Source organism: Arachis ipaensis, chromosome B02 (assembly GCF_000816755.2).
Source record: "Arachis ipaensis cultivar K30076 chromosome B02, Araip1.1, whole genome shotgun sequence".
NCBI lineage: Eukaryota > Viridiplantae > Streptophyta > Magnoliopsida > Fabales > Fabaceae > Arachis > Arachis ipaensis.
Genome location: NC_029786.2, coordinates 5,935,296 through 5,952,385, shown reverse-complemented (window position 1 = coordinate 5,952,385; position 17,090 = coordinate 5,935,296). Strand labels below are relative to the sequence as shown.

The 17,090-nt window shown below is 33.0% G+C and overlaps 1 protein-coding gene and 1 long non-coding RNA gene across 2 annotated transcripts in view; both read left to right on the top strand.

Moving 5' to 3' along the window:
• The window catches only part of LOC107626693 (NAC domain-containing protein 43), a 24,140-nt gene that overhangs the window by 3,859 nt on the left and 3,191 nt on the right, over positions 1-17,090 (top strand). The window lies entirely within an intron of this gene.
• Positions 7,364-8,228, top strand: LOC110268667. Its single transcript, XR_002356953.1, has 3 exons — positions 7,364-7,595; positions 7,685-7,948; positions 8,104-8,228. It is a non-coding gene; the product is annotated as an uncharacterized LOC110268667 (long non-coding RNA).

Below are 17,090 nucleotides of genomic sequence, written 5' to 3'. Positions count from 1 at the left end.
CATCCGTAATACAAAAAATTCGAAAAATACATTAAAAAATATTTATTTAATATAAAAAAAATTATAATGCTTAGCAAAAGAAACATCTATATATATCAACTTATCTTTGTTAAGACGGGTTTCGAGATTCAATTTATTAAAAAATTGGCAGAAGTTGACTGGACCTAATTGATTCCCTAGCAAGAACTCTTATTATTTTATTTTATTTTTCTTTTAGTATAGATGGAATTACCTTGATAATATTTTGATCATTTAATATGAATCATTTTTACTCCTCTTCTTGGATATGCAATTATAAGGACCTTGCCTTTAGTTTATATTTTTAATTATTTTTATTTCTATCCATGTTGTAAGATGGATATAATGATGAAGAATAAGGTCATGTTTCTAATTATCATATGCTCTTTCATCTTTGTGTCACGTGGTTTGTCGGTTTGTTAGAGGAAGGTGCTGAGGCCATGGCTTGAGATTGTCCTGTTGCCACCAGCACCTCTCTCTCTCTCTCTTATTACCAAAAGAAAACATGCCCACCATGGTGGCTCCCCTCTCAAAACATGCATGCGTACAAATAATTAGTGATACGATAATTCATTTTTTTAAATTAATATGAGATTAATTAAGATCATTAATTGATAAGGACTTGTGGTCGAGCTCTTGACTTAGTAACAATTCATTTATTTATTTCGTAAGCAGCTACATCTGGCTTTAAAATTTTAATGAAATAGTAAATAGAAATCCTTAAAAATATTGTGTGAATGTACATAAACAAACAAATAAATTGACCGCATGTATTATATTATAGAAAAAATTTTAAGTGTACTGAAAAACACCGGTATTCCAGTTATTTTAACTGTTGATTTAAATTAATATATATTAGGTCTCCTAGACTTTTTCTTTTTATAATTCAGATCAACGGTTAAAACAATTGAAACACTAATATTTTCGATACATTTAAAACTCTTCCTATATTATATGCAATAACAATACTACTTTCACATCCTTGCCATGAAAGAGAGAAAGAGAGAGACGGCTAATAAAGACTCTAATTCATAGCTTTTTGCAAGTCAAAAGAGAATCTTAAAAGAGCTACTCATAATTAATTACGTAAGCTTTGCATATTGATATCGTCATTAATGTTGTAGCTTAAAGGAAAAAGAAAATAATAATGGTTTCTTAATCAAACGCAAATACATACATCTCTATTGGCAAATTGGTTTATATTGTTGTTTCTTTTCATAGTATGTATAGTACTTATATAGCTAGCTACTATATCCCATGCAGAAAATTCACACACTACGGAATGATGTAGATATCTTTCCCATTTCTACTTTTTTTATTTTTAATTTTGTCCTTGTTTGGGGCAATCCTCAATTTTCAAATAATTAGACGTAAGGTATAGGTAAGGCTCTTATTTTGGATCTTGGTCAAATCACTTTACTTTCTCCTTTGTATCTTTCACGTTAATATATTCTCGTCGTCATTGCTGATAGTTTTACATGCTAAGCTAATTAAGGAAAACAGAAAATAATGGAATACAATAGTTCTTTTCTTCCTTTTCTTCTGTTTTTTTTTTTTTTTTTTTTTTTTTTTTTCATGTATGCCACATTATGATTGGATTTATTAATTCTATATATAAACATTATTATTAGTACCAAGACATGCCCTTGATATTTTCCACATATATATATATATGGAAAAGTCTAGGGGCCAACAATTTTATTAAATTTTCGGCAGCATGTAACCAGCAGAGAAATGTGAGTCATTAGATGAAATTTCACACCAATTTCACACCATTAAATCATCATTGATAGATTTGATGGCTAATAATCACAAAAGTTGCTAGTTTCCTAACATTTCTCTCTCTATATATATATATGTATTGGCCATATTTGTTTACCCGGTTGAGAGAAGTATTTTCCTAGAATTGAAAGCAGGAGTGAATATATATATATATATATAGAGTAAAGTATTGTTTTTGTCCCCAATGTTTGGGGTAAGTCTTATTTGTGTCTCTAATATTTAAATCGTCTTATTTGTATCTTCAACGTTTATAAAAGTGATTCAATGTTATCCTACTATCAATTATACTAACAAATCAGATTATATTTTTCAATTATTCTCACGTGGATGATTCATTCTCAATTAGGTCTCACTTGGATGTGTTCGATTTTAATATTATACCCACTATTTGTGTTTAGATTCAATTATGTCCCTAGAAAAGTGAATTATGTAAATGTTGTAGGAATTAGTTTCAACATTTGATGAACTATTTTTGGAGTAGATCATCAATTCTATCCCAGACATTTGTATTCTAACTTCAAGAAGAGATTTTTAAAACTCAATCTAAAGCGCTCATGATGTGTAATTGACGGCAGGATAATATTGAATCACTTTTACAAATATTAAAGATACAAATAGAATAATTTAAATGTTAGAAATACAAATAGAATTTATCCCAAACATTGAGGACAAAAACGATACTTTACTCTTTAGATATATTTATCATCCGAATGTAGTTAGCTGTTTGGATTGATACTATGTTATGAAATTATTTTTTTAAAAAAATTTAAACGAGTAAAAAAAATTGTACATGAATAGTTATATATATTTTAAACACTAAAAACAAACAAATGAGCCCATTATATAATCCTAATTTACGAAAAATGATCCTTCAATTTAATTAATTGCTAATTGCTTGATGCCATAGCATGGATTATTATGATAAACACCAAAATTAACAAGCATTCACGGGATTATATTTTCCAAACTTCTTTCTTTAATTGGTCAGTAATAATTCTCTGGGGAGTATTTTGCAAAGGAAGGTTCCTTTTATGTGCGAAGCCTTACATTGGTTAGAAAGAAGAATGAAATATATTTTATAAAGATATAGAGACTTTTCTTTTATAAACTTATTTTAATTGAATAGGTACGTATGTTAGAAAGGTAAGAGAGAAGAACAGAAAAAATGTTTGTGAGTATTTAAGTTGTATGTAGAATCATATAATATAAAGGGTATTTATAATTACTAAGAGAATTGAAATAATAAAGATGTAATATCCTATAATAAATATTAAGATATGCTAAATAATGCTAATTGATCTAGTTGATCTGAATTATACTCTAACATCCCCTCTCAAATTCAAAATGACAATTTGAGTTTGAAATTTATTTAAAACAACAAAATAAAAAAAATGCATAAACTGATAGAACGAGTGCAGACGGAACTGTCTGAAGGAAGCACAGATGGAACTGTCGGAAGGAAGTGCAGATGGAACTGCCAGAAGAAAGCGCAGACGAAACTGTCACAAGAAAGCGCAGACGAAATTGCCACAAGAAAACGCAGACAAAACTGCCACAAGGAAACGCAAGTGAAACTGCCACAAGAAAACACAGACAAAACTGCCGGAAGGAAGCGCAGACAAAACTGCCAAAAGGGAACACAGACAAAACTGCCACAAAAGTAAACTGCCACAAGAAAACACAGATGGAACTGCCGGAAGGAAGCGCAGACAAAACTGCCAAAAGGGAACACAGACAAAACTGCCACAAAAGTAGCCAACTGCCAAAAAACTGCTAAAAAGATGGCGAACTGCTAGAAAACTACTGAAAAAGTGACAAAGTGCAAAAAGATAGCAAACTATCGAAAGGTGATGGAATACATATGGTTTCTCTATGAGAATACGTTAAGTAGTGAATGAACTAATTAGTGAGGTGAGAAAGCATCAAAGTATGGACAAAAGAGAAGGAAAAAAATGGCACGAAAGAAAAGTATGAAAAATACGATGATTTCACTAAAAGAGAAAACAACCTATCCTCCTTAAGGAGGATACCATGGCTCTCATACCATGTTAGGAAGGGTAAGAGAGAGAGCAATAGAGAAAGGATTTGTGTGTATTCTATTTATTGAGAATGATACAATATAGAAGGGTATTTATAGGTGCTAAGAGATTCGAGATAATAAAGACGTAATATCCTATAATAAATATTCAGATATGCTATTGCCACAAGAAAACACAGACGGAATTGCCACAAAAAAATACAGACGTAACTGCCACAAGGAAAGCGCAGAAGAAATTGCCGGAAGAGAACGCAGACGAATTGCTGGAAGAGTGGCCAACTGCCGAAAAACTGCTGAAAAGATAGCGAACTGATGGATAATTGCTGAAAAAATGACAAACTGCAAAGAGATGGTAAACTATCGAAAAGTGATGGAAAATATATGGTTTCTCTATGAGAATAAGTAAGTAGTGAATGAGCTAATCGGTGAGGTGAGAAAGCATCAAAACATGGACAAAAGAGAAAGGAAAAAATGGCGCGAAAAAAAGTATGGAAAATACGGTGATTTCAAAAGAAAAACAACCTATCCTCCTCAAGGAAGATATCATGGCTCTGATACCATGTTAGAAAAGGTAAGAGAGAAGAGTAGAGAAAAAGTTTGTGTGTATTCAAGTTGTATGTAGAATAATACAATATAGAAGGATATTTATAAGTACTAAGAGAATCGAAATAATAAAGACGTAATATCCTATAATAAATATTAAGATATACTAAATAATGCTAATTGATCTAATTGATTCTAATTATACTCTAACAAAGTAGATGAGGATTTTACAATCATTTATACCCTCAAGTATAAAATCACTATATTAAATTATCACTAGACCACTATTCGTGACTGCTCTTATTCACTTAACTCAAATTGAGTAGTACCATCCGGAACGAGTTGTTGGATAGTTTGGTGGTTGCCAGCATGTGCCTAGTCTTGCCAGATGCATTGACCTGTTGCGTGCATAGGATGGTCGAGGTGGAGACCATTGGTGGCCGACAAAGCTTAAAGAGTGGCATGAGTGTTGGGATCGGAGATATGATACTCTCTGGAGTTTGATACAATAGATGATCTGCGACCCTCCCATGAGTACTCGATGTGGTGGACTCAAACTTGCAGGAGGAGGTTCTTATCAGAAGAAGCACTGTTGGAAAATTCGAGACTGGTAAGAGTATTTCCCGATGTAGTAGACATACCTTCAGTTCCATATCTACTTGCTAGCTATAGGCCTCCACCTATCATGGACAGGTGGCGCAAAGCTACTTGTGCATGCATTGGCACACGAGTTAATCATCCTGATTTCAGATGCACGTTAATGTGAATGATGAAGATGATGGGGTGAGGAAGGTGGTGATAAAGGCAGAATAGGAGAAAAAGATGGTGGAGGTGGGGTACATGAGGGAGGTAGGAACACTGTGCAGGCAAGGGAGGTAGGGGACACCGTGCAGGTGTGGGAGGTAGTAGGATTTTTTGTGGCAATTTTTGTAGTGGATGTAACACCCTACTATACTTAATCTTATGCTTAAGTCATAAGACTGAGATAGTAAGGTATTACGACCTCTATATATATATATATATATATATAGAGGTCGTAATACCTTACTATCTCAGTCTTATGACTTAAGCATAAGATTAAGTATAGTAGGGTGTTACAGTGGAGGCAAATCTTTATCACAGCTCTTATATGTGTTTAGAGGATCGAGTTCTCGAATGATACATAGTAGTGCATATCCTTCGATGCATGATTTTAGGTCTCAGTTGTTTTCGGATATGCCTAGTTCTAGTCTAGTCGAGAGTGCCTTGGAGCCTTTTACAATAGATGTTGTTGCCCGCTGCTTTGGAGAGGATTCTAGGCCGTCTTAGCCACATCGATCTTCGCAACAGCTTGCATCATCTGATAATGGAGAAGATTATAAGCTTACCACAAACACGGCTTGAGTTAATCTAAACGAAGTGTCGACAGTTTATAATGGTGGTCCATTTGGTCTTGGTGGAATAATGCCATCTACTACACGTGATTAGCTTACCTTTTATTTTGGATACACTTTTTTATGTTTAGTTCTCCATATTAATCTACTTTTTTTTTGTTTGGATACTTTATTTTGCATTGGCTACATTGACAAAGGCCTTTCTCGCATCCTTACTATTAAAGTTACGTACGAAATTTGCAGCAATATGGCAAATACAAAATGCATGATAAGCAGTAGGAGGTTGCCATCCACTTCCATCTCCATTAAGAGCAGCTTGTTTGCCATTATGCTTGTCAAATATAACAAGAATACCCGATTGAGGAGTTACCTATTCACATCAAACGAGTCTTATTACACACTAATGGTTAATGATATTCATAAACATAATGAAAAATATTACGTGACCAACAAGAATTCTTGCATTTATTTTATATCTAACAAGAATGTCTGATTGAGGACTCACCTACTCACGCAAATGAGTTAGGAAAAAATTTCACGACTGTGTTATCACCCTTAACCAATGCAAAAGCAAGTGACAAAATATTGGAATTTCCATCTTGTGCAATCATCATCAGCAAAGACCCTTCATCCTTTTCATATAGACGAGTGTTGCCAACACTGATAAAGGGTTTGCAGTGCTTAAAAGCCTCTAAACAAAGAAAAAAAATATCTAAATAGTATGATGAAAGTACACTTGATTTGGGTCAACCACACCATCAATTTGAGCTGGGAATGTCTTCATCATCACAAAAGTTTCAGCATAAATTTGGACACCCAATATCCATCTTGGCAGCAAATTATATGATTATTCTCAATCACCATATATTTATGCAATTAATTTCTATTTGGCCATCCAAACCTTTCTATAACTGCCCCTAAATTCAAATGTTCTCTCGATTGAATTCGACAACACCTTTATTGAAATAATGGCATAAGCTTGCACCATTGAAAATATTGTGGAACGAATTACATGATAATCAAGTTGTCTGCAGTCTCTTGGAAACATTAGTAAGTTAGTAATCAAACATGTACATCGACCATTGTACTTATGGACATCCCAGTAGCCTTTTTTTGCCATAAAGTCAGATGGATCAACCAATCACAGCCTTCACCATACTATCTACACTTTTCATAGTACTTATATTGATTAGATTCTAATACCTTATACTCTACAGATCAGCGAATACTGTATTTTTTCACTGCTAACAGGGTTTTGTCTTTGCTTCAAAATCGTTAACCCATGACGAACTCTCCTTCCTCTGTAAAGGCACCCCAATCATGATCAACTTGTTGCATGACACTAAGATTCAAAGTAGAAAAATAACTTGGATATTAATGTACTTCAGAAGTAGAACCTCAACTATGTGTGAGTCACCTCCTTGTATTTGTAATACAGTATACAAACATTCTCTTGCACTACTACATTTTAGACCTTTAGTAACATTTGTCTTTTAACATTTGTTAAAATGTTAGCATTGTAGATAAAATTATATTTAAGATAACATTTACAATAAAATGTTAGTAAATATAGTTAATTTTCTTAAAAAAGTTTAAAGAAATGTTACCTATTCTTATTCCTAAACACAAAGGGGTTCATAGTCTCCCAAAAACCCTTTCACGAACCATTGCATGTTTTCAGTTTTCTCGCTCAGTGCTTTCAATCGGTGCTCAAAATCATTGTTTCCTTTGAAATCAAGAATCAAAAAACCATTCTCCAAAACAATCTCTTCATCTCTCTCTTTCTCTGGATTGTGATTTGTTCTCCTTGGAACGTTTTTCAATCTCAATCTAATTCTAGGGTTTGATTATTTTCAATTCTGATTATTTCATTTTTGTTTCATGCTTGTTTCGATTTCTTTTTAATTTTGTTTCCAAAAATTACGTGCAGAAGAAGAGTTTCATTATTCTAATCTGATCGTAGTGTGCGTGAGTGATTGAATCGAAATTGCAATGAGAAGAGGAAAATTCAAGAGCAAGCCCACCGGTCGCCACTAGTTCTCCACGCCGGAAGATCTCCGTAAGCATTGCATGCTCTCACTCCCATTTTCACTCTCAGTGCTCTGAATCTCTCAATCTTGCTCTGTCTCTATCTCAATCTCTGAGCACTTTGAATCTTTGGATCTCATTCTGTCTCCTCAGTTGCTTTCTACTTGTAAGTTAAATTTTCATTGTCTTCTTTCTCGTTCTCTTCAATTTGGGAGTTTAGGTCCTTTAGATAATGTTTTTTTAAATTAATGATGATTTTATATTAAATCCTTCAAGTCTTGTAAACCATGCATGCTTAAGATTAATGATTATGAATATTAGGTCTTCTCTCCTAGAATTGAGCTATTTTGGCCAATAAAATAATTAGAGGTGGTTGCTCTTCCACACCTGAGGTTGAGGTTGAAGAATCTACCGTCAAGACTTCCAATCCTTTTATCCTCTGGCAGGTAGTTCCATTATTTCTTTTTCTCTTGTTTTTCTTTTTCAATTATTTTAAATTAATTCAATTTCTGTGTGATTTGTTTTAATGAATAAGCAACCTGGAATTGCTTCTCTTTGTGTGACTTGAATATTGAGGTTGATGAATTTGTTTTTTCTTTGTTCCTGCTTGCTGATTAATACCAAAGGCACGTGCTGGTATACAAGAAGTGCATTTTCTTCCTTTCAATCCAACTGATAAGAGGACTACATTGACCTATATTGATCAAGATGGTAAAATGTATAGAGTAAGCAAAGGTGCACCCGAACAGGTAATTTACCATCATTTATATACTTTTATGGTTAACTGTTGATATTTTGTCTTTTTTATTCTCATTGAGTCGTAACATGATGGCTAGATCCTACACTTTGCCCACAACAAATCAGACATCAAACGCAGAGTTCATGCAGTGATTGATAAGTTTGCAAAGCGCGGTCTGCGATCTCTTGCTGTAGCATACCAGGTAATTGATGAATTCGTCACATTGTCATTTGCTATATTTGCTTGCTTATATTTTAAGATAGTAGAAATGGTATGATTATGTTAACTTCTCCGTTGCATACAGGAAGTTTCCGATGGAAGGAAAGAAAGTGCTGGAGGCCCATGGCAGTTTATTGGCCTTATTCCCCTCTTTGACCCACCTAGGCATGATAGTGCCGAAACAATACGGAGGGCACTAAATCTCAGAGTAAATGTCAAAATGATTATAGGTCCATAGTCAACACCTTTGACTTGATTGTGTTATTGTACAGAATCACTGTAATTTAGTTTGAAAAGATTGGGAATTGGCTGTTGTATTGATTATCATGACATAGTTAAGAATTTGGGCAACACAAAGTATCCTTTAGAAATGAATATACTCATTTATATATCTCCCATTTTTTTGTTATTAGGTGATCAACTAGCTATAAGAAAGGAAATAGGACGACGCTTGGGAATGGGTACCAATATGTACATCTTGTTTATTTGAACAGGACAAGGATGAATTCATTGCTGACTTGCCTATTGATGAACTAATCGAAAAAGCAGATGGATTTGTTGGTGTATTTCCTGGTATATCTCGATACTATCCCGGGGACTTCACGTGTACTCGAATAAGTATTAATATGATTGTTGTTTTATATTTTTTGTCAGAACACAAGTATGAGATTGTGAAGCGTTTGCAAGTGAGGAAACATATATGTGGAATGACTGGTGATGGAGTGAATGATGCACCTGCTCTAAAGAAGGCAGACATTGGTATAGCTGTCGCCAATGCCACGGATGCTGCTCGTAGTGCATCTGATATTGTTTTAACAGAACCTGGTCTTAGTGTTATCATAAGTGCTTGCTAGTTTTTTTGTTCAAGGTGATTCACCTTGCCTAGTAACTTCTTTTTTTTTTTGCACCTGTGAATATGTGGAGGAAATATCCAGCTCCACTCGACCTTCTCATTCGTTCCAATAAGCCAAAGGATAAAAGGTAAATTTAACTAACTACCACTCTCACCCTCACTCTGGCTTATTCCTCTGCATTATAGATTGTTTATTTCTAGTTCTGATAAGATGCGAATGCTTCCTTAGTTGGATTTGGATATTTTAATATGAAAACTGCAATAGCAATTTTGAGTTCCTCTATCTGCATGATCATGTAACTCAGTTTAGCAGAATATTTACAGGTTTTCGTTTGACTCTGGCCTTGTTCAACCAAAAGATTCAGGATGCAACCATGATGCTTCTGCACTTCTTGATGAGGTTAGTTGCTTCTTGTACCGCACCTTTGGTATGCATTTCCCATAAAAGAGGATTTGTATATTTCGAATTGAGGTATCTTCTCTGTCTACAGGTTGATATACTCCACGAAGATAATGAAAGCATACTTGACAAGGTATTTTAATATTATCTCTTTCTCCCTCTTGATGTTGATAGTACTAACCTTGGTTGAAATTGATACACACAGCTCAGAGTTGAGGAAGAGAGATGCAAGGAGACAGAGGCCAGAGTTAGGGAGCTTGAGAAACAGGTACTTGCTTTATTTCTTTCTTGGTATATGATTGAGGTTTACTAAATGATTGTCTGCTTGTTCTCTATTGACATTCTTAAATAGTTTCACCTTTAAGTATAAATGACAAAAAGCTAAGGAGGAATGCTGGAAAAAGGCATGAAATAAAGACTTCTTATTCTTCATTTCATACTAATTTGACAGCATTATAGGACAAATCTGTGCTCATGTTATTTCTTCTTTAGTAATAATTTTTACTGTTCTGTTTCATGAACCCTTGGTTTTTCCAGATATAATTATAATCAATTTTAAGCAGGTGATGAAGCCCCAAATAAGAGGAGCAAACTTGTTCCAGACTTGAATGATCTTACTGGAGAAGGAAATATCGAGAGTATGCTTTCAGTTGAAATGGGACTAAAGGAGCTTGCATCTTTAAAGGTTTCTTTGAATGCATTAGTTTTCTTGTTTTCCTAACATTCCTCTAGTGTATATTTTCATAATTAAACCATTTAAAATTTTCATGTTTTTGTTTATAAGGCATTGTATTTGCTGCTTTGAATTCCCAATTAATAGTTGTCGTGCATAACCTATCAAATCATTTTTCCTTTCTCATTTTGGTTGCTTACTTTAAGTTGAGGATGCTATTGTGTAAGTATTAGTCCAACAACTTTGATTTTTAAACTGTTCAGGTAGTTCTTATTTTCTAGATTAGAACATTAGAAATCATCTTCAGCTAGTGGAAAATAGTTTAATTTTTGCTGCATATTACATTAGTGATTTTCAAGTGGTAGGTAAGCTCATCCTTTTCCCCTTTGTCTCAAGTTCGAGCCCTTGGATGTATATAAAACTGTATTGAGAGAAGCAGTTACAGTTCCTCCAATCGGGTTAGTATACCAGCGGCAAAGACTCACACTACTACATAATTGACTTTTACTAACATTTAAGAAATGTTACCAAATCATATTAAAATGTTAGATATGTATATTAGTAACAATTTAACAAATGTTAAATATACCCTATGTTACTAAAGAGTTTTACTAACATTTTTCTAAAGATTTAATAACATTTAATAAAAATGTTACAATAGATCTTCTATAGTAATATTATGAGAAATATTACGGTAGACCTTTCTTAGTAACACTTAAAGAAATATTACAATAGATATATTTTGTAACACTTAGAAAAATGTTACCATAAATATTTTTTGTAACACTTAAAAAATGTTACAATAGATATTTTATGTAACACTTAGAAAAATGTTACCATGGATATTTTTTGTAACACTTCAAAAAATGTTACCATAGATATTTTTTGTAACACTTAAAAAATGTTACAAAAGATCTTTAGTAATATTTTTTTAGTTATATTATACTATTTTTTTTATTTTATATTATACATAATATAAATATACTAAAATTAATTACTATAACATGAAATATTTCATTAAATTCACAAATTCACAAAATAAAATTTTTATAGCCTCTTTCGTTAATCAATAATCATTGTACAAAGACTTATAGCACTTAAACTCTATAAACATTCCATATAAAAAGAAAAGAAAAAGTGATACTATGTACACAAAAAACTTAGTCCTTATACTAATCCTAGAAAAATGTATTTATCTGCTTGACTAGCTCATCGCTGCGACAACTTATTACCATTCTCTTAAACCAGTCAACCAAGTTCTCTGATGCACATCAAATAAAAAAGCAATAAGAACTCATATAGTGGGTAGAAATAAAATCTGAAGAAAAATAATCATGGAATCACCTCTGCAGGTAGTCTGGAATCCCAAGTAAAGTTTCCACCTTCAATTTCTACAACATTGTTGTCACCAACTGAACTTTGCTTAACACTCCTTACAATTTCATTACTGCCTAACTCTTCAGCAAGCAAAAAGGTATTGAGTCGATTGAAAGATACCACAACTTGGATGAGAATAGAGAGAGTCTCAGGGATCATCCTAACTGGTTCTGACATGATCCTCAATGTTGCACGAACTGTGAAAATTATCCCTGCTCCAATGAAGCACTATGAAACAGAACACATCTTAGGAAGACAACAACATAAACAATTGTCCTATATACAAATTCAAGTAACCTATTTACAATTTTAAAACTGGAATTTACCATCAAAGGTTCCAGACGCTGAATCATTTATCATTTGTTCCTCACCAACTATTATAAACCTGCTCCACAACATCATCAGTGTGAAGTCATGCTTAGGAAAATACCATGTTCGATATCTATCTCCTGAATCCTTATGAATATCCTTTGGAGTTTCTTCCTGAAAAAATTACAAACAAAACTGTAAACTACCTCCTTACTAAAACGGTAAAAGTAAAACCATATACATAACATAACACTATATCATATATAGCACTTGGTATATTTCTTGTCAGGAAATTTAATGTCTAAGATATCACATGGTTTAGAAGGATACATATATTATTTTCCTAACTTAAATTACTCAACTTTTTTAATATCTTCCTTAGTTACACTATTAAATCACTATTAAAAACGAGTTTAATATTGTAAATTTACAAGTTCATGCATGCCATTGGGTAACCTATTCAAGTAACCTATAGAATTGAGAGGATCAAGTATTCAAGTGGAGATTGAATACTGAATTTCACCAGTAACTCTTTGTAGCAATTTCAACTTCAGTGAAGACCAGAAAGTAGAATAACTAGCGGCTTATGTATATACTCAAGTGGAGAATGATGCAAGAAATGGAAATAGAACCTTTCTTATTAATCAAATAGTCATACATGTCTAGCTTCCAGATATATATACTAGCTAAACTCCTATATATGTTTGTTTCTTTGATCAATGACAGTAAAGAAGGAGATAGAAAACTACAAGAAAGGTAACATAAGACAAACTAGTAGTGCATTGACAATTATAAAAATACATTATGATGGAAAAGTCCATAATAGTCTAAAGTTGTGGATCACTCACCGAGCTTTCAAATGAGCTTCCCTCTCCTCTATACCAGTGTAATAAGTGTAATAAGCCTCAGGAACCTTTATATTTAGCAGTTGGCTTGAGACAGCTGGGTAAGGCATGGCTGAAAGAAGAATCCCAAAGTTGCTCATGGTACTGGTACTTGCTTGACTCATGCAACTGTAGCAAACAATGAAAAGAATAAAAACACATGCTAAAGCTAGAACTGTTAATCATCATAGCTAGAATGAACAAGACATCCTTAAATTAAGCTGTTAGTTACTAATCATACTGTCAACTAGCAAACGAAAAACCTCTAGTCTTAATCTAAAATCTAAATGTCATAATTTCAAAATGACATTCATTCGGCGAAAAGAATTATTGAGAATTTCTAAAAATAAAAATTTGTTGGATTTAAAAATAATTAGGTTTTTATTCGTTATAAAATGTAACAATTTAATAAAGGCCAGGTGGCAAAACCACATTAGGAGCAAGTCTTATTTCACGGTGTAGTAGAAAATACCTGCCCCATTGGAGAAGGCACCCAAAAACAAACTCTTCGAGGTTGTCGTTCCCTTTCAAAAACAAGCAGCAGCAAACCCTTAATTTCAAACTTCAAATTTGCAATAATTTTATGCAAGTGAAGCATTTCATTCTTAATTAGTTTCTGCTATATTTCATACCTTGCACTGTTCATGAAACAATAAGTTAGTACAAGATGGTCTTAATAAAGTACATATAATAAGAGCTTGAATGAGCAAGAGGAATACCTTGAACATGCACATTATTGGCGCAAACAGAACTGTGAAGAGCAGAAGATGATAAGTTAATAACTTAAAAAACTATGTTTCTTTTATTACGCAACAGGAACAATAAAAGAAAGAACTAAAAAAGTTTAAGTGCACACCTCAAGAGACAAGATCAAGCAATGTCTTGGCACCAGCTAATCCTCTTCTCCAAAGCAACCAACAATTAGGAGGACAAATTTCAATTTTACAACCTCAAGAGACAGGATCAAGAAATGTCTTAGCACCAGCTAATCCTCTACTCCAAAGTAACCAACAGTTAGGAGGACAAATTTCAATTTTGCAACTCAATATCTGTTTTCAGAAATCAGAAACTGCAAAGCATAATAAAGAGAGGTTCAAGAAGGACCACAACATTATACACTATAACGGTCCAAAAATACAAAACTAAAATAAAATAAGAATGAATTAACACAATGACAAGTCCAAAAGCTCAGACTCCAAATTTTATATCTTCTTTAGTAAAGTTAAAAAATGCAACAAAGCTAACCAATCATTTTCTTTCAAAAATTAGGACAAATGCAATAGGGACAAAAAAAACTATAAATTGGGGAGATTATAGAACTCAACTATAAACAAAATCACTGAAGAGAACTTTAATGGGTAGGACTTCAAATTGAAAACAAAGGACTTACCACTCACACGTCTGGATAACTTTTTCAACTTTGCTCGTTACTACTATCTTAGCCTTTTTGCCATCAAATTCTCTTTTCTCAACAGCTTCAGCATCCTACTACCACCTCAAAATTAAATTGTTAGAGAAAAAAAGATACATTGCTGGAAAAATGAAATCTTTCACCTCAAAATTTAGAAATTCCATTAGGCAAAGAACCTGATAAGGCATTGCTGGAAAAATCCAATTGCCTAAGCCTACTCAATGACCAAACAACAGCAAAATCAATATAACCGGTGAAATGATTATTCGAAAGATCAATGCTATTCAATGAAGAACATCTAGAGATTCTGCTAGGAATTTATCCTTCAAACATGTTATTGGACAAAGAAAAATAGTGAAGAAAATTGTAACTGTCAAAGAAACTTTGAGGGATATGTCCTGAGAATGAGTTGTGAGAAAGATCAAGAGACCTAATTGAACTCATGTTGAGAAATAAAGTTGGTATTTGACCAGAAAAGCCATTGTGACTTAGATTAAGATTTTGAATGGTGCTGGAAAGTGTAAGTGAATGAGTAATGCTACCATTGAAATTGTTATCAGAAAGAGACAATACCATTAGATGCTGCAACTTCTCAAGGCCTTTTCCAATTCTTCCAGATAATTCTAACCCAGCAAGATTGATCTCAGTGACTCTTCCTATTGCTGGATTGTATTGAACCCGGTTCCATGAACAAGCACTTGAATCATCTTTCCATGAAGCAAGAGATGAAGAAGGGTCATGGAGGTCTGATTTAAACACAATCAGGCCAAGAACATCATCATTTAGCTGAACATTATTCATGTCATTGCTGTCTCCATAGCAAAAACTCAAAACTGGTTAGTTAACTAATTAAGTTTACAAACACAAACACAAACACAAACAGAACATGCATGACAATATCATATTACAATAGTCGTAACATGTCACATCATATCCAAGTCTTGATTCTCTCGTTCTAGTTACTAACTACTAACACTTTGCTTTCTAGTGCAAAATGTTGCTAGGATAACTAAATAAATTTTGGAAATGAAGCAAGGAAAGAAAAAGGAGCACCTTAGCAGCTGGAGATGCAATTCTAAAATCACCAGTATCCTCTTCGAGATTATCGGGATTGAATTAAGCAAATCTTAACATTAGAAATTCAATCAATTCATGGCCAACAAATCTTAACAAATATATATAAAAACGCTTAAGAAGATTGCAAAGAATAATAATGAAGCAGTGAACATTAGAGAAGAAAGAACACGAAATGAGGTTCTTCTCCTTCTCCATTAGACTCACCTCAAAACAGAGAATAACAAACCTAACCCTAGAATTTGTTGAAATGAGAGAGAGATTCAAGGAGCGGAGGAGCACTATTGAGAGCGCCCGTGAGATTGAGAGTGAGAGTGTGAAGGAGAACGAGATTTGGGGTGAGATTGAGAGCGAGAGTGTGAAGGAGAATGAGATTTGGAGCAGGTACCCTGATCTTTCTTCCGTTCTAGCAGTTAGGGTAGGTCTCCGATTTTGATTTTCAGGATTAGAATAGGTAACATTTTTGAAGTTTTTTTAAAAAATTATATATATTTACTAACATTTCATTATAAATGTTACTTTATATATAATTTTATAATAATCACTAACACTTTAACAAATGTTAAGCAATAAATGTTACCAAATGCTCAAAATGTAATAGTGTCATGGTTTTCATTCTTACCTTAATTGTGCTTGTTAATGGAGTGTAAATAGAGAATATAAAAGAGGTTATAATTTCAATTCAGGATTTTTGTTTTTGGGGTAGAATCAAGTCATCTTTTGCTATTAATATTGTCAAAGCAAGTTTTTATTGACATGCATAAAGATTGAAAGAATAGATATTGTGGAATGGATAGAGTATTGGAGTATGGTTCTATATGGAAGAAATGCACAAAATTTTGTATGTTATATGTCAAAAGTTTCCCCCTTATCACAATACATGTGAAAGTAGAGCATATGTATAGGTGACTCAATGTTATTTTTGGCTTAATATGTTTAATTGTATAAGAAGGCAGTGATGGGTTTTTTACAGATTCCTGATCTCTACGTGCTGCAGGAAGTTGGGGAGACTGAGTTAGTGCTTCAGATTGCCAATAACTCATGTTTTATGTTCCCTTGTATCACTTTTCCTTTTTTTTATATAGAATATTCATAGAGTTTGAGTGTTATAAGTATTTTTTTTCATTTTATTTGCATCACGAAGTAAACTTGTACAATGATTATTGATTAATGAAAGAGGCTATAATAATTTCATTTTGTGAATTTGTGAATTTAATGAAATATTTCATGTTGTAGTAATTAATTTTAGTATATAATATAAAATAAAAAATAATATAATATAACTAAAAAAATGTTACTAAAGATCTTTTGTAATAATTTTTAAGTGTTACAAAAAATATTTACGGTAGCATTTTTTCAAGTAATTAGT